Source organism: Plectropomus leopardus, chromosome 6, assembly GCF_026936395.1.
Source record: "Plectropomus leopardus strain MGB_pleo_1.0 chromosome 6, ASM2693639v1, whole genome shotgun sequence".
NCBI lineage: Eukaryota > Metazoa > Chordata > Actinopteri > Perciformes > Serranidae > Plectropomus > Plectropomus leopardus.
This window is the reverse complement of record NC_142181.1, coordinates 28,676,280-28,701,938: the sequence shown is the minus strand read 5'-3', so window position 1 is coordinate 28,701,938 and position 25,659 is coordinate 28,676,280. Positions and strand designations below refer to the sequence as shown.

Below are 25,659 nucleotides of genomic sequence, written 5' to 3'. Positions count from 1 at the left end.
CAAAGTATACTATTTCATTCAGAGTGCCATAAAAAAAAACTCAGTCTAGTAGTTCATCCAAAATAGCACACAATAGTCATAGTACAGTATGCCATCCAAGATCATGAAAAAATGTCATAGAACAGTATGTGGTCCAAAATCATGAAAAAAATTTATAGTACAGTATGTCGTCCAAAATCCCGAAAAAATTACATTGTATAGTATGTTGTCCAGAATCATGAAAAAACATTATAGTGTAGTTTTTCTTCCAAAATCATCACAAAACTGTCATACTATAGTATGTCATCCAAAATCCCGAAGAAATATCACAGTATAGCATGTTGTCCAAAATCATGAAAAAAAAATGTCGTGTAAAAATGTATGTCTTTCACAATCTTTAAAAAAGTGTCGTACTATAGTGTCATCCGAAATCAACACAAATCGTCATAGTATAGTATGTCATCCAAAATCATGAAAAAAAAACGTCATAGTACAGTATGTGATCCAAAATCATGGCAAAATGTCATAGCATTGTGTGTCTTCAAAAATCATTAAAAAAAATTACAACATAGTATGTCTTCACTTGCAGGTGGATTACAGACTTCCTGTCTTACAGGTTGCAGCAGGTGAACCTGGGAAAGCATTTCTGACAGCAAAACCATCAGCACCGGCTCCCCTCAAGGCTGCGTTCTTTCTCCTCTCCTCTTCTCCCTGCACATGAACAGCTGCACCTCAAGTCACTAGTCCGTCAAACTCCTCAAGTTCACTGACCAAGGATCGCTGTCATCCCCGCCCCCGCCCCCATCACCCTCTGTGACTCCCCATTTTCCACTGTGGAGACTTAACGCCTATCTGGGGACCATCATCACTTCAAGTGACTTCAAGTGGGAGTTGAACATCAGCTCCCTCATCAAGAGAGCACAGCAGAGGATGTACTAACTGCAGCATCTGAAGAAATTCAACCTGCCAAAGACAATGACAGTGCACTTCTATGCCGCCATCATCAAGTCCATCTTCATCTCCTCCATCACAGTCTGGTAGAGAGGGTGATTGGCTGCCACCTGCCATCTCTCCATGACCTGTACACCTCCAGGGCCCTGAGGCGTGCAGGTAAAATTGTGGCCGAACCCTCTCACCCTGGACATGGACTTTTTGAGACCCTCCCCTCAATAGGATCCTCAATGTTAGGTAACCTACGCTGGTAGGTTAACGCTAGGTTAATGTTTTTATTTAGACAGACATTTGCACTGTAACTGTTTACAATCTCTCCGTTGGATCTTTTGTACATACATTTTTTGTTCTTTATATTCTATTTTTGTCGTTTTATATTTTTGAATTGCCTTGATATTTTTATCTTATGTCTTATACTATGTAATTCAATATTTTTATTCTTCCTTTATGTGAACTGTTTTGCACCAAAACACCTAGTCAAATTCCTTGTATATGTAAATGTACTTGGCAGAAAAACCAGATTCTGATTCTGATTGATGTTTTTTGACATACTATACTGTGTCGTTTTGAGCCATTTTTTCAACATGCTATATTATGATGTTTTTTGGATTTCTTTCGGCACAGTATACTAAGACGTTTCTCGACCATCTTTGACGTTTCTAGATGTTTTTTCGACATGCAAAATTGTGATGTCATTGGCATGTTTTTCGGCTTAGTATACGATGATGTACTTCGATAAGCTATATTATGTCGTTTTTAGGTGTCTGTTCGACATGTCAAAATTTGACGTTATTCGACATGCTATATTATGACATTTTTCGCTGTTTTTTTTTGTTTGTTTTTTTTTTTCGATTTAGTACACTATGACTTGTTGTTTTAGGTGTTTTTCCAAGATGTCAAAATTTGACATCCGGTCCCAGTTTCCACTGTGGAGTCTTTCTGCTTCCTGGGAACCATCATCACCCAGGACCTCGAGTGGGAGCTGAACATCAGCTCCCTCATGAAGAAATCACAGCAGAGGCTGTACTTCCTGTGGTAGCTCAAGAAAAATTTAACCTGCCAAAGACAATGATGGTGAACTTCTATGCCACCATCATCGAGTCCATCCTCATCTCCTCCATCACAGTCTGTTACGATGCAGCCACGGCGAGGAACAAGAACAGTCTGCAGCGTATCATCCCCACATTGTGGCCGATCCCTCTCATCCTGGACACAGACTTTTCGAGACCCTCCCCTCTGGCAAACGGCCGTAGTCCATCAGAACCAAAACCTCACGGCTCAAGAACAGTTTCTTCCCCACTGCTGTCACTAACATAACCCCCTCCCCCCACGACACAGACTCTCACCCAGCCCCAGCGTCTGAAAACATCATATTAATGTTCGGCTATATAAGTTTTTATGTGTTACATTAACGCACACTGGAATGCACTTTCTCTGTTTATACTGCACACTGTAGGTTAATTTATTTATTTAGACTGATATATTTGCACTGTAACTCCAACTTCTACACAACTATACAATCCCTCTATTGTACCTTTTGTATATACATTTTGTGTTCTTTTATTCTATTTTCGTCATTTTATATTTTTAAATTGCCTCGATATCTTTTATTCTTTATCTTATGTTTTATACTATGTAGTTCAATATTTTCATTCTTCCTTTATGTTAATTGTTTTGCACAAAAGCACCTAGTCATATTCCTTGTATATGTAAATGTACTTGGCAATAAAACCAGATTCTGATTCTGATTGATGTTTTTCCGACATGCTATATTATGATGTTTTGAGGATTTCTTTCATCATAGTACACTAAGATGTGTCTCGACAACCTTTGTCCTTTTTAGATGTTTGTTCGACATGCAAATTTATGATGGTATTGACATTTTTTCGACTTAATGTACTAAGAAGTAATTTAACAAGCTATATTATGTCACTTTTGGGTGTTTTTTTGACATGTCTAAATTTCATGTTTCTCGTCTTACTATACCATGTAGTTTTGAGCCAGTTTTGCAACATGCTAAATTATGATGTTATTGGAATTTTTTTGGCTTATACACTGTGACATACTTCGACAAACTATATTATGTTGTTTTTGGGTATGTTTTCAACGTCATAATTTGACATTTTTCGACATACTTTACTATGTGGTTTTGCACCATTTTTTGACATGCTAAATTATGTTATTGGCATTTTTTCCGACTCAGTATACTATGACATATTTCGACAAGCTATGTATATTATGTCGTTTTTGGGTATATTTTCGACATGTCAAAATTTGAAACTTTGACATACTATGTCATTTTGCACCATTTTTTCGACATGCTAAATTATGATGTTACTGGCATTTTTTTTTTTTACTTAATGTACTATGACATACTTCGTCAAGCTATATTATGTCATTTTTAGGTTTTTTTGACATGTCTAAATTTCATGTTTTTGACATACTATACCATATAGTTTTGAGCCAATTTTGCGACATGCTAAATTATGATGTCATTGGCATTTTTTTTCAACTTAGTACACTATGACGTACTTCGACAAGCTATATTATGTGGTTTTTGGGAATTTTTTCGACATGTCAAAATTTGAAATTTTTCGACCTACTATGTACTATGCTGTTTTCAGCCATTTTTGGACATTATATTGTGAAGTTTTTTTGCAGGTTTTTTTTTGTCTTCGATTTAGCATACTTTGATGTGTTTCCACAAGACGTCCACAGCATGTCAAAATTTGACTCTTTTCGACATGCTATACTATGTGGTTTTAAACCATTTTTTCGACATGCTATTGACATGTTATTGGCATTTTTTTCAACTCTATATGATCACGTAATTTGATAACCAATATTATGTCATTTTAAGTGTTTTTTGGTATCTTTTTCAACATGCTATTTCATGGTGTTTTTAGCCATTTTTGCAACATCCTATGCTATAGCATGTCTCTGCATACTATTTTATGTTGTTTAATGTGGTTTTCGGCAGTTTTTTGGATATGTCATTTTTTGACATTTTTGCCATACTATAGTATGGCATTTTTAGTCATTTTTTCAACATGCTATTTTATGGTGTTTCTGGCCAGTTTTGCAACATCCTATGCTATGGCATGTCTCTGCATACTATTTTCTGTTGTTTAATGTGGTTTTCAGCAGTTTTTTAGACATGTCATTTTTTGACATTTTTGCCATACTATAGTATGGCATTTTTAGTCATTTTTTCAGCGTGCTTTTTTATGGTGTTTCTGGCCATTTTTGCAACATCCTATGCTATGGCATGTATCTACATGACATTTGACGTGGGTTAATGTGGTTTTCAGCAGTTTTTTAGACATGTCATTTTTTGACATTTTTGCCATAGTACAGTATGAAATTTTAGTCATTTTTTCAACATGCTATTTTATGGTGTTTTTGGCCATTTTTGCAACATCCTATGCAATGGCATGTATCTACATGACATTGTATGTGGTTTAATGTGGTTTTCAGCAGTTTTTTAGACATGTAATTTTTTGACATTTTTGCCATACTATAGTATGGCATTTTAGTCATTTTTTCAACATGCTATTTTATGGTGTTTGGGGCAGTTTTTGCAACATCTTAAACTATGGCATGTCTCTGCATACTATTTTATGTTGTTTAATGTGGTTTTCGGCAGTTTTTTGGACATGTCATTTTTTGACATTTTTGCCATACTATAGTATGGCATTTTTAGTCATTTTATCAACATGCTATTTCATGGTGTTTCTGGCCAGTTTTGCAACATCCTATGCTATGGCATGTATCTACATGACATTTTATGTGATTTAATGTGGTTTTCAGCAGTTTTTTGCACACATCATTTTTTGACATTTTTGCCATACTACAGTATGAAATTTTAGTCATTTTTTCAACATGCTATTTTATGGTGTTTTTGGCCATTTTTGCAACATCCTATTGAATGGCATGTATCTACATGACATTGTATGTGGTTTAATGTGGTTTTCAGCAGTTTTTTAGACATGCAATTTTTTGACATTTTTGCCATACTATAGTATGGCATTTTTAGTCATTTTTTCAACATGCTATTTTATGGTGTTTGGGGCAGTTTTTGCAACATCCTAAGCTATGGCATGTCTCTGCATACTATTTTATGTTGTTTAATGTGGTTTTCGGCAGTTTTTTAGACATGTCATTTTTTGACATTTTTGCCATACTATAGTATGGCATTTTTAGTCATTTTTTCAACATACTATTTTATGGTGTTTCTGGCCAGTTTTGCAACATCCTAAGCTATGGCATGTCTCTTCATGCTATTTTATGTTGTTTAATGTGGTTTTCGGCAGTTTTTTGGACATGTCATTTTTTGACATTTTTACCATACTATAGTATGGCATTTTTGGTCATTTTATCAACATGCTATTTTATGGTGTTTGGGGCATTTTTTGCAACATCCTAAGCTATGGCATGTCTCTGCATACTATTTTATGTTGTTTAATGTGGTTTTCAGCAGTTTTTTAGACATGTCATTTTTTGACATTTTTGCCATACTATAGTATGGCATTTTTAGTCATTTTTTCAACATGCTATTTTATGGTGTTTCTGGCCAGTTTTGCAATATCCTATGCTATGGCATGTCTCTGCATGTTATTTTATGTTGTTTAATGTGTTTTTCGGCAGTTTTTTGGACATGTCATTTTTTGACATTTTTGCCATACTATAGTATGGAATTTTTAGTCATTTTATCAACATGCTATTTTATGGTGTTTTTGGCCATTTTTGCAACATCCTATGCAATGACATGTATCTACATGACATTTTGTGTGGCTTAATGTGGTTTTCAGCAGTTTTTTAGACATGTCATTTTTTGACATTTTTGCCATACTATAGTATGGCATTTTTAGTCATTTTATCAACATGCTATTTTATGGTGTTTGGGGCATTTTTGCAACATCCTAAGCTATAGCATGTCTCTGCATGTTATTTTATGTTGTTTAATGTGTTTTTCGGCAGTTTTTTGGACATGTCATTTTTTGACATTTTTGCCATACTATAGTATGGAATTTTTAGTCATTTTATCAACATGCTATTTCATGGTGTTTCTGGCCAGTTTTGCAACATCCTATGCTATGGCATGTATCTACATGACATTTTATGTGATTTAATGTGGTTTTCAGCAGTTTTTTGCACACATCATTTTTTGATATTTTTGCCATACTACAGTATGAAATTTTAGTCATTTTTTCAACATGCTATTTTATGGTGTTTTTGGCCATTTTTGCAACATCCTATTGAATGGCATGTATCTACATGACATTGTATGTGGTTTAATGTGGTTTTCAGCAGTTTTTAGACATGTCATTTTTGACATTTTGCCATACTATAGTATGGCATTTTAATCATTTTTCAACATGCTATTTTATGGTGTTTGGGGCAGTTTTTGCAACATCTTAATCTATGGCATGTCTCTGCATACTATTTTATGTTGTTTAATGTGGTTTTCGGCAGTTTTTTGGACATGTCATTTTTTGACATTTTTGCCATACTATAGTATGGAATTTTTAGTCATTTTATCAACATGCTATTTCATGGTGTTTCTGGCCAGTTTTGCAACATCCTATGCTATGGCATGTATCTACATGACATTTTATGTGATTTAATGTGGTTTTCAGCAGTTTTTTGCACACATCATTTTTTGACATTTTTGCCATACTACAGTATGAAATTTTAGTCATTTTTTCAACATGCTATTTTATGGTGTTTTTTGGCCATTTTTGCAACATCCTATGCAATGACATGTATCTACATGACATTTTGTGTGGCTTAATGTGGTTTTCAGCAGTTTTTTAGACATGTCATTTTTTGACATTTTGCCATACTATAGTATGGCATTTTTAGTCATTTATCAACATGCTATTTTATGGTGTTTGGGGCAGTTTTTGCAACATCTTAATCTATGGCATGTCTCTGCATACTATTTTATGTTGTTTAATGTGGTTTTCGGCAGTTTTTTGGACATGTCATTTTTTGACATTTTTGCCATACTATAGTATGGAATTTTTAGTCATTTTATCAACATGCTATTTCATGGTGTTTCTGGCCAGTTTTGCAACATCCTATGCTATGGCATGTATCTACATGACATTTTATGTGATTTAATGTGGTTTTCAGCAGTTTTTTGCACACATCATTTTTTGACATTTTTGCCATACTACAGTATGAAATTTTAGTCATTTTTTCAACATGCTATTTTATGGTGTTTTTTGGCCATTTTTGCAACATCCTATGCAATGACATGTATCTACATGACATTTTGTGTGGCTTAATGTGGTTTTCAGCAGTTTTTTAGACATGTCATTTTTTGACATTTTTGCCATACTATAGTATGGCATTTTTAGTCATTTTTTCAACATGCTATTTTATGGTGTTTGGGGCAGTTTTTGCAACATCTTAATCTATGGCATGTCTCTGCATACTATTTTATGTTGTTTAATGTGGTTTTCGGCAGTTTTTTAGACATGTCATTTTTTGACATTTTTGCCATACTATAGTATGGCATTTTTAGTCATTTTTTCAACATGCTATTTTATGGTGTTTCTGGCCAGTTTTGCAACATCCTATGCTATGGCATGTCTCTGCATGCTATTTTCTGTTGTTTAATGTGGTTTTCAGCAGTTTTTTGGACACATAATTTTTTGACATTTTTGCCATACTATAGTATGGCATTTTTAGTCATTTTTTCAACATGCTATTTTATGGTGTTTCTGGCCAGTTTTGCAACATCCTATGCTATGGCATGTCTCTGCATGCTATTTTATGTTGTTTAATGTGGTTTTCAGCAGTTTTTTGGACACATAATTTTTTGACATTTTTGCCATACTATAGTATGGCATTTTTAGTCATTTTTTCAACATGCTATTTTATGGTGTTTCTGGCCAGTTTTGCAACATCCTATGCTATGGGCATGTCTCTGCATGCTATTTTATGCTGTTTAATGTGGTTTTCAGCAGTTTTTTGGATTCATAATTTTTTGACATTTTTGCCATACTATAGTATGGCATTTTTAGTCATTTTTTCAACATGCTATTTTATGGTGTTTGGGGCATTTTTTGCAACATCCTAAGCTATAGCATGTCTCTGCATGTTATTTTATGTTGTTTAATGTGGTTTTCGGCAGTTTTTTGGACATGTCATTTTTTGACATTTTTGCCATACTATAGTATGGCATTTTTGGTCATTTTTTTCAACATGCTATTTTATGGTGTTTGGGACAGTTTTTGCAACATCCTAAGCTATGGCATGTCTCTGCATACTATTTTATGTTGTTTAATGTGGTTTTCAGCAGTTTTTTAGACATGTCATTTTTTGACATTTTTGCCATACTATAGTATGGCATTTTTAGTCATTTTTTCAACATGCTATTTTATGGTGTTTCTGGCCAGTTTTGCAACATCCTAAGCTATAGCATGTCTCTGCATACTATTTTATGTTGTTTAATGTGGTTTTCGGCAGTTTTTTGGATATGTCATTTTTTGACATTTTTGCCATACTATAGTATGGCATTTTTGGTCATTTTATCAACATGCTATTTTATGGTGTTTGGGGCAGTTTTTGCAATATCCTAAGCTATGGCATGTCTCTGCATACTATTTTCTGTTGTTTAATGTGGTTTTCAGCAGTTTTTTAGACATGTCATTTTTGCCATACTATAGTATGGCATTTTTAGTCATTTTTTCAACATGCTATTTTATGGTGTTTCTGGCCAGTTTTGCAACATCCTATGCTATGGCATGTCTCTGCATGCTATTTTATGTTGTTTAATGTGGTTCTCAGCAGTTTTTAGACATGTCATTTTTGACATTTTGCCATACTATAGTATGGCATTTTTAATCATTTATCAACATGCTATTTTATGGTGTTTGGGGCATTTTTGCAACATCCTAAGCTACAGCATGTCTCTGCATGTTATTTTATGTTGTTTAATGTGTTTTTCAGCAGTTTTTTGGATATGTCATTTTTGTCATTTTTGCCATACTACAGTATGACATTTTAGTCATTTTTTCAACATGCTATTTTATGGTGTTTTGGGCCATTTTTGCAACATCCTATGCAATGACATGTATCTACATGACATTTTGTGTGGCTTAATGTGGTTTTCAGCAGTTTTTAGACATGTAATTTTTTGACATTTTGCCATACTATAGTATGGCATTTTTAGTCATTTTTTCAACATGCTATTTTATGGTGTTTCTGGCCAGTTTTGCAACATCCTATGCTATGGCATGTCTCTGCATGCTATTTTATGTTGTTTAATGTGGTTTTCAGCAGTTTTTTGGATTCATAATTTTTTGACATTTTTGCCATACTATAGTATGGCATTTTTAGTCATTTTTTCAACATGCTATTTTATGGTGTTTGGGGCATTTTTTGCAACATCCTAAGCTATAGCATGTCTCTGCATGTTATTTTATGTTGTTTAATGTGGTTTTCGGCAGTTTTTTGGACATGTCATTTTTTGACATTTTTGCCATACTATAGTATGGCATTTTTAATCATTTATCAACATGCTATTTCATGGTGTTTCTGGCCAGTTTTGCAACATCCTAAGCTATGGCATGTCTCTGCATACTATTTTATGTTGTTTAATGTGGTTTTCAGCAGTTTTTTAGACATGTCATTTTTTGACATTTTTGCCATACTATAGTATGGCATTTTTAGTCATTTTATCAACATGCTATTTCATGGTGTTTCTGGCCAGTTTTGCAACATCCTATGCTATGGCATGTATCTGCATGCTATTTTATGTTGTTTAATGTGGTTTTCAGCAGTTTTTTAGACATGTCATTTTTTGACATTTTTGCCATACTATAGTATGGCATTTTTAGTCATTTTTTCAACATGCTATTTTATGGTGTTTCTGGCCAGTTTTGCAACATCCTAAGCTATAGCATGTCTCTGCATACTATTTTATGTTGTTTAATGTGGTTTTCGGCAGTTTTTTGGATATGTCATTTTTTGACATTTTTGCCATACTATAGTATGGCATTTTTGGTCATTTTATCAACATGCTATTTTATGGTGTTTGGGGCAGTTTTTGCAATATCCTAAGCTATGGCATGTCTCTGCATACTATTTTCTGTTGTTTAATGTGGTTTTCAGCAGTTTTTTAGACATGTCATTTTTTGACATTTTTGCCATACTACAGTATGAAATTTTAGTCATTTTTTCAACATGCTATTTTATGGTGTTTCTGGCCAGTTTTGCAATATCCTATGCTATGGCATGTCTCTGCATGCTATTTTATGTTGTTTAATGTGGTTCTCAGCAGTTTTTTAGACATGTCATTTTTTGACATTTTTGCCATACTATAGTATGGCATTTTTGGTCATTTTATCAACATGCTATTTTATGGTGTTTGGGGCATTTTTTGCAACATCCTAAGCTACAGCATGTCTCTGCATGTTATTTTATGTTGTTTAATGTGTTTTTCGGCAGTTTTTTGGATGTGTCATTTTTTGACATTTTTGCCATACTACAGTATGACATTTTAGTCATTTTTTCAACATGCTATTTTATGGTGTTTTGGGCCATTTTTGCAACATCCTATGCAATGACATGTATCTACATGACATTTTGTGTGGCTTAATGTGGTTTTCAGCAGTTTTTTAGACATGTAATTTTTTGACATTTTTGCCATACTATAGTATGGCATTTTAGTCATTTTTTCAACATGCTATTTTATGGTGTTTCTGGCCAGTTTTGCAACATCCTATGCTATGGCATGTCTCTGCATGCTATTTTATGTTGTTTAATGTGGTTTTCAGCAGTTTTTTGGATTCATAATTTTTTGACATTTTTGCCATACTATAGTATGGCATTTTTAGTCATTTTTTCAACATGCTATTTTATGGTGTTTGGGGCATTTTTTGCAACATCCTAAGCTACAGCATGTCTCTGCATGTTATTTTATGTTGTTTAATGTGTTTTTCGGCAGTTTTTTGGACATGTCATTTTTTGACATTTTTGCCATACTATAGTATGGCATTTTAATCATTTATCAACATGCTATTTCATGGTGTTTCTGGCCAGTTTTTGCAACATCCTAAGCTATGGCATGTCTCTGCATACTATTTTATGTTGTTTAATGTGGTTTTCAGCAGTTTTTTAGACATGTCATTTTTTGACATTTTTGCCATACTATAGTATGGCATTTTTAGTCATTTTATCAACATGCTATTTCATGGTGTTTCTGGCCAGTTTTGCAATATCCTATGCTATGGCATGTCTCTGCATGCTATTTTATGTTGTTTAATGTGGTTTTCAGCAGTTTTTTAGACATGTCATTTTTTGACATTTTTGCCATACTATAGTATGGCATTTTTAGTCATTTTATCAACATGCTATTTTATGGTGTTTGGGGCATTTTTTGCAACATCCTAAGCTACAGCATGTCTCTGCATGTTATTTTATGTTGTTTAATGTGTTTTTCGGCAGTTTTTTGGATATGTCATTTTTTGACATTTTTGCCATACTACAGTATGAAATTTTAGTCATTTTTTCAACATGCTATTTTATGGTGTTTGGGACAGTTTTTGCAACATCCTAAGCTATGGCATGTCTCTGCATACTATTTTATGTTGTTTAATGTGGTTTTCAGCAGTTTTTTGCACACATCATTTTTTGACATTTTTGCCATACTACAGTATGAAATTTTAGTCATTTTTTCAACATGCTATTTTATGGTGTTTTTTGGCCATTTTTGCAACATCCTATGCAATGACATGTATCTACATGACATTTTGTGTGGCTTAATGTGGTTTTCAGCAGTTTTTTAGACATGTCATTTTTTGACATTTTTGCCATACTATAGTATGGCATTTTTAGTCATTTTTTCAACATGCTATTTTATGGTGTTTGGGGCAGTTTTTGCAACATCTTAATCTATGGCATGTCTCTGCATACTATTTTATGTTGTTTAATGTGGTTTTCAGCAGTTTTTTAGACATGTCATTTTTTGACATTTTTGCCATACTATAGTATGGCATTTTAGTCATTTTTTCAACATGCTATTTTATGGTGTTTGGGGCATTTTTTGCAACATCCTAAGCTATGGCATGTCTCTGCATGTTATTTTATGTTGTTTAATGTGTTTTTCGGCAGTTTTTTGGATATGTCATTTTTTGACATTTTTGCCATACTATAGTATGGCATTTTTAGTCATTTTTTCAACATGCTATTTTATGGTGTTTCTGGCCAGTTTTGCAACATCCTATGCTATGGCATGTCTCTGCATGCTATTTTATGTTGTTTAATGTGGTTTTCAGCAGTTTTTTAGACATGTCATTTTTTGACATTTTTGCCATACTATAGTATGGCATTTTTGGTCATTTTTTCAACATGCTATTTTATGGTGTTTGGGGCATTTTTTGCAACATCCTAAGCTATGGCATGTCTCTGCATGTTATTTTATGTTGTTTAATGTGTTTTTCGGCAGTTTTTTGGATATGTCATTTTTTGACATTTTTGCCATACTATAGTATGGCATTTTTAGTCATTTTTTCAACATGCTATTTTATGGTGTTTCTGGCCAGTTTTGCAACATCCTATGCTATGGCATGTCTCTGCATGCTATTTTATGTTGTTTAATGTGGTTTTCAGCAGTTTTTTAGACATGTCACTTTTTGACATTTTTGCCATACTATAGTATGGCATTTTTGGTCATTTTATCAACATGCTATTTTATGGTGTTTGGGGCATTTTTTGCAACATCCTAAGCTACAGCATGTCTCTGCATGTTATTTTATGTTGTTTAATGTGTTTTTCGGCAGTTTTTTGGATATGTCATTTTTTGACATTTTTGCCATACTATAGTATGGAATTTTTAGTCATTTTATCAACATGCTATTTCACGGTGTTTCTGGCCAGTTTTGCAACATCCTATGCTATGGCATGTATCTACATGACATTTTATGTGATTTAATGTGGTTTTCAGCAGTTTTTGCACACATAATTTTTGACATTTTGCCATACTATAGTATGGCATTTTTAGTCATTTTTCAACATGCTATTTTATGGTGTTTTGGGGCATTTTGCAACATCCTAAGCTACAGCATGTCTCTGCATGTTATTTTATGTTGTTTAATGTGTTTTTCGGCAGTTTTTTGGACATGTCATTTTTTGACATTTTTGCCATACTATAGTATGGCATTTTTAGTCATTTTATCAACATGCTATTTCACGGTGTTTCTGGCCAGTTTTGCAACATCCTATGCTATGGCATGTATCTACATGACATTTTATGTGATTTAATGTGGTTTTCAGCAGTTTTTTGGATTCATAATTTTTTGACATTTTTGCCATACTATAGTATGGCATTTTTAGTCATTTTTTCAACATGCTATTTTATGGTGTTTGGGGCATTTTTTGCAACATCCTAAGCTACAGCATGTCTCTGCATGTTATTTTATGTTGTTTAATGTGTTTTTCGGCAGTTTTTTGGACATGTCATTTTTTGACATTTTTGCCATACTATAGTATGGCATTTTTAGTCATTTTATCAACATGCTATTTCATGGGGTTTCTGGCCAGTTTTGCAACATCCTAAGCTATGGCATGTCTCTGCATACTATTTTATGTTGTTTAATGTGGTTTTCAGCAGTTTTTTAGACATGTCATTTTTGACATTTTGCCATACTATAGTATGGCATTTTTAGTCATTTTTTCAACATGCTATTTTATGGTGTTTCTGGCCAGTTTTGCAATATCCTATGCTATGGCATGTCTCTGCATGCTATTTTATGTTGTTTAATGTGGTTTTCAGCAGTTTTTTAGACATGTCACTTTTTGACATTTTTGCCATACTATAGTATGGCATTTTAATCATTTTTCAACATGCTATTTTATGGTGTTTGGGGCATTTTTGCAACATCCTAAGCTACAGCATGTCTCTGCATGTTATTTTATGTTGTTTAATGTGTTTTCAGCAGTTTTTGGATATGTCATTTTTTGACATTTTTGCCATACTACAGTATGAAATTTTAGTCATTTTTTCAACATGCTATTTTATGGTGTTTGGGACAGTTTTTGCAACATCCTAAGCTATGGCATGTCTCTGCATACTATTTTATGTTGTTTAATGTGGTTTTCGGCAGTTTTTGGATATGTCATTTTTTGACATTTTGCCATACTATAGTATGGCATTTTTAGTCATTTATCAACATGCTATTTTATGGTGTTTGGGGCAGTTTTTGCAACATCCTAAGCTACAGCATGTCTCTGCATGTTATGTTATGTTGTTTAATGTGTTTTTCGGCAGTTTTTTGGACATGTCATTTTTTGACATTTTGCCATACTATAGTATGGCATTTTAATCATTTTTCAACATGCTATTTTATGGTGTTTGGGGCAGTTTTTGCAACATCTTAATCTATGGCATGTCTCTGCATACTATTTTATGTTGTTTAATGTGGTTTTCGGCAGTTTTTTAGACATGTCATTTTTTGACATTTTTGCCATACTATAGTATGGCATTTTTAGTCATTTTTTCAACATGCTATTTTATGGTGTTTTGGGCCATTTTTGCAACATCCTATGCTATGGAATGTCTCTGCATGCTATTTTATGTTGTTTAATGTGGTTTTCAGCAGTTTTTTGGACACATAATTTTTTGACATTTTTGCCATACTATAGTATGGCATTTTTAGTCATTTTTTCAACATGCTATTTTATGGTGTTTCTGGCCAGTTTTGCAACATCCTAAGCTATGGCATGTCTCTGCATGCTATTTTATGTTGTTTAATGTGGTTTTCAGCAGTTTTTTAGACATGTCACTTTTTGACACTTTTGCCATACTATAGTATGGCATTTTTGGTCATTTTATCAACATGCTATTTTATGGTGTTTGGGGCATTTTTTGCAACATCCTAAGCTACAGCATGTCTCTGCATGTTATTTTATGTTGTTTAATGTGTTTTTCGGCAGTTTTTTGGATATGTCATTTTTTGACATTTTTGCCATACTATAGTATGGAATTTTTAGTCATTTTATCAACATGCTATTTCACGGTGTTTCTGGCCAGTTTTGCAACATCCTATGCTATGGCATGTATCTACATGACATTTTATGTGATTTAATGTGGCTTTCAGCAGTTTTTTGCACACATCATTTTTTGACATTTTTGCCATACTACAGTATGAAATTTTAGTCATTTTTTCAACATGCTATTTTATGGTGTTTGGGGCATTTTTTGCAACATCCTAAGCTATGGCATGTCTCTGCATGTTATTTTATGTTGTTTAATGTGTTTTTCGGCAGTTTTTGGATATGTCATTTTTTGACATTTTGCCATACTATAGTATGGCATTTTAATCATTTTTCCTCATGCTATTTTATGGTGTTTCTGGCCAGTTTTGCAACATCCTATGCTATGGCATGTCTCTGCATGCTATTTTATGTTGTTTAATGTGGTTTTCAGCAGTTTTTTAGACATGTCATTTTTTGACATTTTTGCCATACTATAGTATGGCATTTTTGGTCATTTTTTCAACATGCTATTTTATGGTGTTTGGGGCATTTTTTGCAACATCCTAAGCTATGGCATGTCTCTGCATGTTATTTTATGTTGTTTAATGTGTTTTTCGGCAGTTTTTTGGATATGTCATTTTTTGACATTTTTGCCATACTATAGTATGGCATTTTTAGTCATTTTTTCAACATGCTATTTTATGGTGTTTCTGGCCAGTTTTGCAACATCCTATGCTATGGCATGTCTCTGCATGCTATTTTATGTTGTTTAATGTGGTTTTCAGCAGTTTTTTAGACATGTCACTTTTTGACATTTTTGCCATACTATAGTATGGCATTTTTGGTCATTTTATCAACATGCTATTTTATGGTGTTTGGGGCATTTTTTGCAACATCCTAAGCTACAGCATGTCTCTGCATGTTATTTTATGTTGTTTAATGTGTTTTTCGGCAGTTTTTGGATATGTCATTTTTGACATGTTTGCCATACTATAGTATGGAATTTTTAGTCATTTTATCAACATGCTATTTCACGGTGTTTCTGGCCAGTTTTGCAACATCCTATGCTATGGCATGTATCTACATGACATTTTATGTGATTTAATGTGGTTTTCAGCAGTTTTTTGCACACATAATTTTTTGACATTTTTGCCATACTATAGTATGGCATTTTTAGTCATTTTTTCAACATGCTATTTTATGGTGTTTTGGGCCATTTTTGGAACATCCTATGCTATGGCATGTCTCTGCATGTTATTTTATGTTGTTTAATGTGTTTTCAGCAGTTTTTGGACATGTCATTTTTTGACATTTTGCCATACTATAGTATGGCATTTTAGTCATTTATCAACATGCTATTTTATGGTGTTTCTGGCCAGTTTTGCAACATCCTATGCTATGGCATGTCTCTGCATGCTATTTTATGTTGTTTAATGTGGTTTTCAGCAGTTTTTGGATTCATAATTTTTGACATTTTGCCATACTATAGTATGGCATTTTTAATCATTTTTCAACATGCTATTTTATGGTGTTTGGGGCATTTTTTGCAACATCCTAAGCTACAGCATGTCTCTGCATGTTATTTTATGTTGTTTAATGTGTTTTTCGGCAGTTTTTGGACATGTCATTTTTTGACATTTTGCCATACTATAGTATGGCATTTTTAGTCATTTTATCAACATGCTATTTCATGGTGTTTCTGGCCAGTTTTTGCAACATCCTAAGCTATGGCATGTCTCTGCATACTATTTTATGTTGTTTAATGTGGTTTTCAGCAGTTTTTTAGACATGTCATTTTTTGACATTTTTGCCATACTATAGTATGGCATTTTTAGTCATTTTTTCAACATGCTATTTTATGGTGTTTCTGGCCAGTTTTGCAATATCCTATGCTATGGCATGTCTCTGCATGCTATTTTATGTTGTTTAATGTGGTTTTCAGCAGTTTTTTAGACATGTCACTTTTTGACATTTTTGCCATACTATAGTATGGCATTTTTTGTCATTTTATCAACATGCTATTTTATGGTGTTTGGGGCATTTTTGCAACATCCTAAGCTACAGCATGTCTCTGCATGTTATTTTATGTTGTTTAATGTGTTTTTCGGCAGTTTTTGGATATGTCATTTTTTGACATTTTTGCCATACTACAGTATGAAATTTTAGTCATTTTTCAACATGCTATTTTATGGTGTTTGGGACAGTTTTGCAACATCCTAAGCTATGGCATGTCTCTGCATACTATTTTATGTTGTTTAATGTGGTTTTCGGCAGTTTTTGGATATGTCATTTTTTGACATTTTTGCCATACTATAGTATGGCATTTTTGGTCATTTTATCAACATGCTATTTTATGGTGTTTGGGGCAGTTTTTGCAACATCCTAAGCTACAGCATGTCTCTGCATGTTATGTTATGTTGTTTAATGTGTTTTTCGGCAGTTTTTTGGACATGTCATTTTTTGACATTTTTGCCATACTATAGTATGGCATTTTTAGTCATTTTTTCAACATGCTATTTTATGGTGTTTGGGGCAGTTTTTGCAACATCTTAATCTATGGCATGTCTCTGCATACTATTTTATGTTGTTTAATGTGGTTTTCGGCAGTTTTTTAGACATGTCATTTTTTGACATTTTTGCCATACTATAGTATGGCATTTTAATCATTTTTCAACATGCTATTTTATGGTGTTTTGGGCCATTTTGCAACATCCTATGCTATGGAATGTCTCTGCATGCTATTTTATGTTGTTTAATGTGGTTTTCAGCAGTTTTTGGACACATAATTTTTGACATTTTGCCATACTATAGTATGGCATTTTTAGTCATTTTTTCAACATGCTATTTTATGGTGTTTTGGGCCATTTTTGCAACATCCTATGCTATGGCATGTCTCTGCATGCTATTTTCTGTTGTTTAATGTGGTTTTCAGCAGTTTTTAGACATGTCACTTTTTGACACTTTTGCCATACTATAGTATGGCATTTTAATCATTTTATCAACATGCTATTTTATGGTGTTTGGGGCATTTTTTGCAACATCCTAAGCTACAGCATGTCTCTGCATGTTATTTTATGTTGTTTAATGTGTTTTTCGGCAGTTTTTTGGATATGTCATTTTTTGACATTTTTGCCATACTATAGTATGGAATTTTTAGTCATTTTATCAACATGCTATTTCACGGTGTTTCTGGCCAGTTTTGCAACATCCTATGCTATGGCATGTATCTACATGACATTTTATGTGATTTAATGTGGCTTTCAGCAGTTTTTTGCACACATCATTTTTTGACATTTTTGCCATACTACAGTATGAAATTTTAGTCATTTTTTCAACATGCTATTTTATGGTGTTTTTGGCCATTTTGCAACATCCTATGCAATGACATGTATCTACATGACATTTGTGTTTAATGTGGTTTTCAGCAGTTTTTAGACATGTCATTTTTTGACATTTTTGCCATACTATAGTATGACATTTTTAGTCATTTTTTCAACATGCTATTTTATGGTGTTTGGAGCAGTTTTTGCAACATCTTAATCTATGGCATGTCTCTGCATACTATTTTATGTTGTTTAATGTGGTTTTCGGCAGTTTTTTGGATATGTCATTTTTTGACATTTTTGCCATACTATAGTATGGCATTTTTGGTCATTTTATCAACATGCTATTTTATGGTGTTTGGGGCAGTTTTTGCAACATCCTAAGCTACAGCATGTCTCTGCATGTTATTTTATGTTGTTTAATGTGGTTTTCGGCAGTTTTTGGACATGTCATTTTGATATTTTGCCATACTATAGTATGGCATTTTTAGTCATTTTTTCAACATGCTATTTTATGGTGTTTGGGGCAGTTTTTGCAACATCTTAATCTATGGCATGTCTCTGCATACTATTTTATGTTGTTTAATGTGGTTTTCGGCAGTTTTTTAGACATGTCATTTTTTGACATTTTTGCCATTCTATAGTATGGCATTTTAATCATTTTTCAACATGCTATTTTATGGTGTTTTGGGCCATTTTGCAACATCCTATGCTATGGAATGTCTCTGCATGCTATTTTATGTTGTTGTTTAATGTGGTTTTCAGCAGTTTTTGGACACAATTTTTTGACATTTTTGCCATACTATAGTATGGCATTTTTAGTCATTTTTTCAACATGCTATTTTATGGTGTTTCTGGCCAGTTTTGCAACATCCTATGCTATGGCATGTCTCTGCATGCTATTTTATGTTGTTTAATGTGGTTTTCAGCAGTTTTTTAGACATGTCACTTTTTGACACTTTTGCCATACTATAGTATGGCATTTTTGGTCATTTTATCAACATGCTATTTTATGGTGTTTGGGGCATTTTTTGCAACATCCTAAGCTACAGCATGTCTCTGCATGTTATTTTATGTTGTTTAATGTGTTTTTCGGCAGTTTTTTGGATATGTCATTTTTTGACATTTTTGCCATACTACAGTATGGAATTTTAGTCATTTATCAACATGCTATTTCACGGTGTTTCTGGCCAGTTTTGCAACATCCTATGCTATGGCATGTATCTACATGACATTTTATGTGATTTAATGTGGCTTTCAGCAGTTTTTGCACACATCATTTTTGACATTTTGCCATACTACAGTATGAAATTTTAGTCATTTTTCAACATGCTATTTTATGGTGTTTTTGGCCATTTTGCAACATCCTATGCAATGACATGTATCTACATGACATTTTGTGTCTTAATGTGGTTTTCAGCAGTTTTTTAGACATGTCATTTTTGACATTTTGCCATACTATAGTATGACATTTTAGTCATTTTTCAACATGCTATTTTATGGTGTTTGAGCAGTTTTTGCAACATCTTAATCTTTGGCATGTCTCTGCATACTATTTTATGTTGTTTAATGTGGTTTCGGCAGTTTTTTGGACATGTCATTTTTTGACATTTTTGCCATACTATAGTATGGCATTTTTAGTCATTTTTTCAACATGCTATTTTATGGTGTTTCTGGCCAGTTTTGCAACATCCTATGCTATGGCATGTCTCTGCATGCTATTTTCTGTTGTTTAATGTGGTTTTCAGCAGTTTTTGGATTCATAATTTTTGACATTTTGCCATACTATAGTATGGCATTTTAATCATTTTTCAACATGCTATTTTATGGTGTTTGGGGCAGTTTTGCAACATCCTAAGCTATAGCATGTCTCTGCATGTTATTTTATGTTGTTTAATGTGGTTTTCAGCAGTTTTTGGACATGTCATTTTTTGACATTTTGCCATACTATAGTATGGCATTTTAGTCATTTTTCAACATGCTATTTTATGGTGTTTGGGACAGTTTTGCAACATCCTAAGCTATGGCATGTCTCTGCATACTATTTATGTTGTTTAATGTGGTTTTCAGCAGTTTTTTAGACATGTCATTTTTGCCATACTATAGTATGGCATTTTAATCATTTTTCAACATGCTATTTTATGGTGTTTCTGGCCAGTTTTGCAACATCCTATGCTATGGCATGTCTCTGCATGCTATTTTATGTTGTTTAATGTGGTTTTCAGCAGTTTTTTAGACATGTCACTTTTTGACATTTTTGCCATACTATAGTATGGCATTTTTGGTCATTTTATCAACATGCTATTTTATGGTGTTTGGGGCATTTTTTGCAACATCCTAAGCTACAGCATGTCTCTGCATGTTATTTTATGTTGTTTAATGTGTTTTTCGGCAGTTTTTGGATATGTCATTTTTTGACATTTTTGCCATACTATAGTATGGAATTTTTAGTCATTTTATCAACATGCTATTTCATGGTGTTTCTGGCCAGTTTTGCAACATCCTATGCTATGGCATGTATCTACATGACATTTTATGTGATTTAATGTGGTTTTCAGCAGTTTTTTGCACACATAATTTTTTGACATTTTTGCCATACTATAGTATGGCATTTTTAGTCATTTTTTCAACATGCTATTTTATGGTGTTTGGGGCATTTTTTGCAACATCCTAAGCTACAGCATGTCTCTGCATGTTATTTTATGTTGTTTAATGTGTTTTTCGGCAGTTTTTTGGATATGTCATTTTTTGACATTTTTGCCATACTATAGTATGGAATTTTTAGTCATTTTATCAACATGCTATTTCATGGTGTTTCTGGCCAGTTTTGCAACATCCTATGCTATGGCATGTATCTACATGACATTTTATGTGATTTAATGTGGTTTTCAGCAGTTTTTGGATTCATAATTTTTGACATTTTGCCATACTATAGTATGGCATTTTTATCATTTTTCAACATGCTATTTTATGGTGTTTGGGGCATTTTTGCAACATCCTAAGCTACAGCATGTCTCTGCATGTTATTTTATGTTGTTTAATGTGTTTTTCGGCAGTTTTTGGACATGTCATTTTTGACATTTTTGCCATACTATAGTATGGCATTTTTAGTCATTTTATCAACGTGCTATTTCATGGTGTTTCTGGCCAGTTTTTGCAACATCCTAAGCTATGGCATGTCTCTGCATACTATTTTATGTTGTTTAATGTGGTTTTCAGCAGTTTTTTAGACATGTCATTTTTTGACATTTTTGCCATACTATAGTATGGCATTTTTAGTCATTTTTTCAACATGCTATTTTATGGTGTTTCTGGCCAGTTTTGCAATATCCTGTGCTATGGCATGTCTCTGCATGCTATTTTATGTTGTTTAATGTGGTTTTCAGCAGTTTTTTAGACATGTCATTTTTTGACATTTTTGCCATACTATAGTATGGCATTTTTAGTCATTTTATCAACATGCTATTTTATGGTGTTTGGGGCAGTTTTTGCAACATCCTAAGCTACAGCATGTCTCTGCATGTTATTTTATGTTGTTTAATGTGTTTTTCGGCAGTTTTTGGATATGTCATTTTTGACATTTTGCCATACTACAGTATGAAATTTTAGTCATTTTCAACATGCTATTTTATGGTGTTTGGGACAGTTTTGCAACATCCTAAGCTATGGCATGTCTCTGCATACTATTTTATGTTGTTTAATGTGGTTTTCGGCAGTTTTTGGATATGTCATTTTTTGACATTTTTGCCATACTATAGTATGGCATTTTTGGTCATTTTATCAACATGCTATTTTATGGTGTTTGGGGCAGTTTTTGCAACATCCTAAGCTACAGCATGTCTCTGCATGTTATGTTATGTTGTTTAATGTGTTTTTCGGCAGTTTTTTGGATATGTCATTTTTTGACATTTTTGCCATACTATAGTATGGCATTTTTAGTCATTTTTCAACATGCTATTTTATGGTGTTTGGGGCAGTTTTGCAACATCTTAATCTATGGCATGTCTCTGCATACTATTTTATGTTGTTTAATGTGGTTTTCGGCAGTTTTTTAGACATGTCATTTTTTGACATTTTTGCCATACTATAGTATGGCATTTTTAGTCATTTTTTCAACATGCTATTTTATGGTGTTTTGGGCCATTTTTGGAACATCCTATGCTATGGCATGTCTCTGCATGCTATTTTCTGTTGTTTAATGTGGTTTTCAGCAGTTTTTTGGACACATAATTTTTTGACATTTTGCCATACTATAGTATGGCATTTTAGTCATTTTTCAACATGCTATTTTATGGTGTTTCTGGCCAGTTTTGCAACATCCTAAGCTATGGCATGTCTCTGCATGCTATTTTATGTTGTTTAATGTGGTTTTCAGCAGTTTTTAGACATGTCACTTTTTGACACTTTTTGCCATACTATAGTATGGCATTTTAATCATTTATCAACATGCTATTTTATGGTGTTTGGGGCATTTTTGCAACATCCTAAGCTACAGCATGTCTCTGCATGTTATTTTATGTTGTTTAATGTGTTTTCGGCAGTTTTTGGATATGTCATTTTTGACATTTTGCCATACTATAGTATGGAATTTTTAGTCATTTATCAACATGCTATTTCACGGTGTTTCTGGCCAGTTTTGCAACATCCTATGCTATGGCATGTATCTACATGACATTTTATGTGATTTAATGTGGCTTTCAGCAGTTTTTGCACACATCATTTTTGACATTTTGCCATACTACAGTATGAAATTTTAGTCATTTTTTCAACATGCTATTTTATGGTGTTTTTGGCCATTTTTGCAACATCCTATGCAATGACATGTATCTACATGACATTTTGTGTGGCTTAATGTGGTTTTCAGCAGTTTTTAGACATGTCATTTTTGACATTTTGCCATACTATAGTATGACATTTTTAGTCATTTTTCAACATGCTATTTTATGGTGTTTGGAGCAGTTTTGCAACATCTTAATCTATGGCATGTCTCTGCATACTATTTTATGTTGTTTAATGTGGTTTTCAGCAGTTTTTTGGATATGTCATTTTTGACATTTTGCCCATACTATAGTATGGCATTTTAATCATTTTTCAACATGCTATTTTATGGTGTTTGGGGCAGTTTTTGCAACATCCTAAGCTACAGCATGTCTCTGCATGTTATTTTATGTTGTTTAATGTTTTTCAGCAGTTTTTTGGACATGTCATTTTTGATATTTTTGCCATACTATAGTATGGCATTTTTGTCATTTTTTTCAACATGCTATTTTATGGTGTTTAGGGGACAGTTTTTGCAACATCCTAAGCTATGGCATGTCTCTGCATACTATTTTTATGTTGTTTAATGGTTTTTAGCAGTTTTTTGATATGTTTTTGATATTTTTGCTATACTATAGTATGGCATTTTTTTAGTCATTTTTCAATCATGCTATTTTATGGTGTTTCTGGCCAGTTTTTGCAACATCCTTAAGCTATGGCATGTCTCTGCATGCTTATTTTATGTTGTTTAATGTGATTTTCAGCAGTTTTTAGACATGTCATTTTTGACATTTTGCCATATACTATAGTATGGCATTTTGAATCATTTTTCAACATGCTATTTTATGGTGTTTGGGATAGTTTTGCAAATATACTTAAGCTATGGTATGTCTCTGCATACTATTTTATGTTGTTTAATGGTATTTTAAGCAGTTTTTTTTGGACATGTCATTTTGATATTTTGCCATACTATAGTATGGCATTTTGAATCATTTTTTCAACATGCTATTTTATGGTGTTTCTTGGCCATTTTTGCAACATCTAAGCTATGGCATGTCTCTTCATGCTATTTTATGTTGTTTAATGTGGTTTTCAGCAGTTTTTTGACAACATCATTTTTGATATTTTTGCCATACTATAGTATGGCATTTTTAATGGTCATTTTTTCAACATGCTATTTTATGGTGTTTTTGGCCATTTTGCAACATCCTATGCTACAGCATGTATCTCTGACATTTTATATGTTGTTTAATGTTTTTCGGCAGTTTTTTTAGACATGTCATTTTTTGACGTTTTTGCCATACTATTATAGCATGGGTTTTTAGTCATTTTATCAACATGCTATTTTATGGTGTTTCTGGCCAATAGTTTACACTTATAACATCCTAAGCTATGGCATGTCTCTGCATGACTATTTTATGTATTGTTTAATGTGGTTTTTCAGCAGTTTTAGACATGTCATTTTTTTGACATTTTTGCTATACTATAGTATGGCATTTTAGTCATTTTTTCAATATGCGTTATTTTATGGTGTTTTTGTGGCCAGTTTTGCAAATATCTCATGCTATGGCATGGATTCATGACATTTTATGTGATTTAATGTGGTTTTTAGTAGTTTTTTGCACATGTCATTTTTTGATATTTTACCATACTACAGTATGACATTTTTAGTCATTTTTTCAACATGCTATTTTATGGTGTTTGGGGCATTTTTGCAACATCTTTAAGCTACCTATGGTACATGTCTCTGCATGTTATTTTATGTTGTTTAATGTGTTTTTGACAGTTTTTGACATGGCGTAACCATTTTTTGATATTTTGCCATACTATAGTATGGCATTTTTTAGTCATTTTTCAACATGCTATTTTATGGTGTTTCTGGCCAGTTTTGCAATATCCTATGCTATGGCATGTCTCTGCATGCTATTTTATGTTGTTTAATGTGGTTTTCAGCAGTTTTTGGACATGTCACTTTTTTGATATTTTGCCCATACTATAGTATGGCATTTTTGAATCATTTTATCAACATTTGTTGCTATTTTATGGTGTTTCTGGGGCATTTTTTGCAACATCCTAAGCTACAGGTGCATGTCTCTGCCGTTATTTTATGTTGTTTAATGTGTTTTTTGACAGTTTTTTTGATATGTCATTTTTGACATTTTTGCCATACTACAGTATGGCATTTATCATTTTTTCAACATGCTATTTTATGGTGTTTTCTGGCCAGTTTTGTAACATCCTTAAGCTTTATGGTAGCATGTCTCTGCATGCTATTTTATGTTGTTTAATGTGATTTTCAGCAGTTTTTAGATATGTCATTTTTGACATTTTTTGCCATACTTGTATAGTATGGCATTTTTATCATTTTTTCAACATGCTATTTTATGGTGTTTGGGAACACAGTTTTTTGCAACATCCTAAGCTATGGCATGTCTCTGCATACTATTTTATGTTGTTTAATGTGGTTTAAGCAGTTTTTTGGACATGTCATTTTGTTGATATTTTGCTATACCATAGTATGTATTTTTAGTCATTTTTTCAACATGCTGTTTTTATGGTGTTTCTGGCTGTTTTGTAACATCTTAAGCTATGGTATGTCTCTCTCATTTCGCTATTTTATGTTGTTTAATGTGGTTTTCAGCAGTTTTTGGACACATCA

The 25,659-nt window shown here is 33.0% G+C and overlaps 1 protein-coding gene and 1 long non-coding RNA gene across 4 annotated transcripts in view; one reads left to right on the top strand and one right to left on the bottom strand.

Annotated features, from left to right (window-relative positions):
* LOC148189422 (uncharacterized) overlaps window positions 1–3,799 on the top strand; it is a 54,595-nt gene extending 50,796 nt beyond the window's left edge. Inside the window, exon 4 of the long non-coding RNA XR_015776836.1 lies at window positions 569–3,799. This is a non-coding gene — a long non-coding RNA (uncharacterized LOC148189422). The remainder of the gene's footprint in view (window positions 1–568) is intronic.
* The window catches only part of LOC121943546 (rho guanine nucleotide exchange factor TIAM1), a 105,040-nt gene that overhangs the window by 8,351 nt on the left and 71,030 nt on the right, over window positions 1–25,659 (bottom strand). The gene's annotated exons all lie outside the window — the stretch shown is intronic.